At 49.2% G+C, this 1,823-nt stretch overlaps 1 pseudogene; it reads right to left on the minus strand.

Moving 5' to 3' along the window:
• Positions 1-1,217: 1,217 nt before the first annotated feature.
• Positions 1,218-1,339, minus strand: LOC124556431 (annotated as a pseudogene).
• Between the last annotated feature and the right edge of the window lie 484 nt (positions 1,340-1,823).

Consider the following 1,823-nt stretch of genomic DNA (forward strand, 5'->3'; position numbering starts at 1 on the left):
TCACGCGACGGCCCATTGTCTGTCATAATTGGTTTTGGGCCGCGTTTTGAAATCCATCACTTGGCGGAATTAATTTGGGCGGAGCGGCCTGCGACGGCATGAGCGACCCGCTTCTGCGTGACGGGCTGGGATGGCCATCCGTCGCACGCGACGTGACAGCCTGCCAGGCTGGTAGCGGCAGTCTAGGCGTCCGTCCGTAGCAAGCGGCATTCGCCGACTGTCAAACGTCAAATAAAGGGATTCGTGTGCTAACTCTCGTCAGACATCGTGTTGTTTCGTTCTAGTATAAACAGAAGGTGCAAGGAAGCTAGGGCGAAATGGCTGCGCGAAAAATGTAAACAAAACGAAAATGTAATTATTGTCGGAACGACTGACTAAGCATACACAAAAGTCAAAACAACTTTCGTTTGGGAGGTAGCATCAAGAGAGAAATGTGAATTTCACTGTCAAATGCAAAGGAGAGAGCGACTAGGTGGAAAGAGTACACAGAAGGCGTCTACGAGAGGGAAGAGTTGTCTAATGACGTGGTAAAAGAAGAAATGGAAGTCGACATGGAAGAGATAGGGGATCCAATATTAGAATCAGAATTTAAAAGAGCTTTGGACGCCTTAACCAACGGTCTTGCTGCAGTGGTAACACCGCTTCCCGTCAGATCACCGAATTTAAGCGCTGTCGGGCTGGGCTAGCACTTGGATGGGTGACCATCCGGTCTGCCGAGCGGGGTGCACTCAGCCCTTGTGAGGCAAACTGAGGCGCTACTTGATTGAGAGAAGTAGCGGCTCCGGTCTCGTAAACTGACATACGGCCGGGAGAGCGGTGTGCTGGCCACACGCCCCTCCATATCCGCATCCAGTGACGCCTGTGGTCCGAGGATGATTCGGCGGCCGGTTGGTACCGTTGGCCTTTCCTAGGTCTGTTCTGACGGATTTGGACGACTTGTGGTCAAGAAAGACAGAATTTCTAAAATCATTCTAGGAAGTGGTAACAAAACCAGTATTCACGTAGGGAAGAGATAGCACTCCGTCTTCAGGCCACAAGTGACCAATCGGGACCATCCGACCGCCGTGTCACCCTCAGATGAGGATGTGGATAGGAGGGGCATGTGGTCAGCACACCGCCCTCCCGATCGTTATGATAATTTCCTTTGACGGGAGCCACTAATATTCAGTCGAGTAGCTCGTCAGTTGGCATCACAAGGCTAAGTGCACCCTGAAAAACGGCAACAGCTAATGGCGGCCCGGATGGTCACCCATCCAAGTGCCAGCCACTCCCGACAGCGCTTAACTTCGGTGATCTGACGGGAACCGGTGTACCCACCCACTGCGGCAAGGCCGTTGCCAGGGAAGAGATAGGAGATCCAGTATTAGAATCAAAATTTAAAAGAGCTTTGGACGACTTAAGGTCAAAAAAGAGTTCTAAAATCATTGGAGGAAGTGGTAACAGATTCACGTTGGTGTGTAGAATGTGTGAGGCTGGCGATATGCCATCAGACTTTCGGAGAAACATCATCCACACAATTCCGAATATTGCAAGAGTTGACAAGTGCGAGAACTACCGCACAATCAACTTAACAGTACATCCATCCAAGTTGCTGACAAATATAATACACAGAAGAATGGAAAAGAAAATTGAGGATCTGTTACATGACGAACAGTTGGCTTTAGGAAAGAAAGGTAAAGGCACCAGAGACGCAGTTCTGACGTTGCGGTTGATAAAGGAAGCAAGACTAAAGAAAAATTAAGACACGTTCATAGGATTTGTCGACCTGTAAAAAGCGCTCAGCTAGTGCAAGGTGTTCGAAATCCTGAAAAAAACTGGAATAA

This window comes from Schistocerca americana, chromosome 1 (assembly GCF_021461395.2).
Source record: "Schistocerca americana isolate TAMUIC-IGC-003095 chromosome 1, iqSchAmer2.1, whole genome shotgun sequence".
NCBI classification, from domain to species: domain Eukaryota; kingdom Metazoa; phylum Arthropoda; class Insecta; order Orthoptera; family Acrididae; genus Schistocerca; species Schistocerca americana.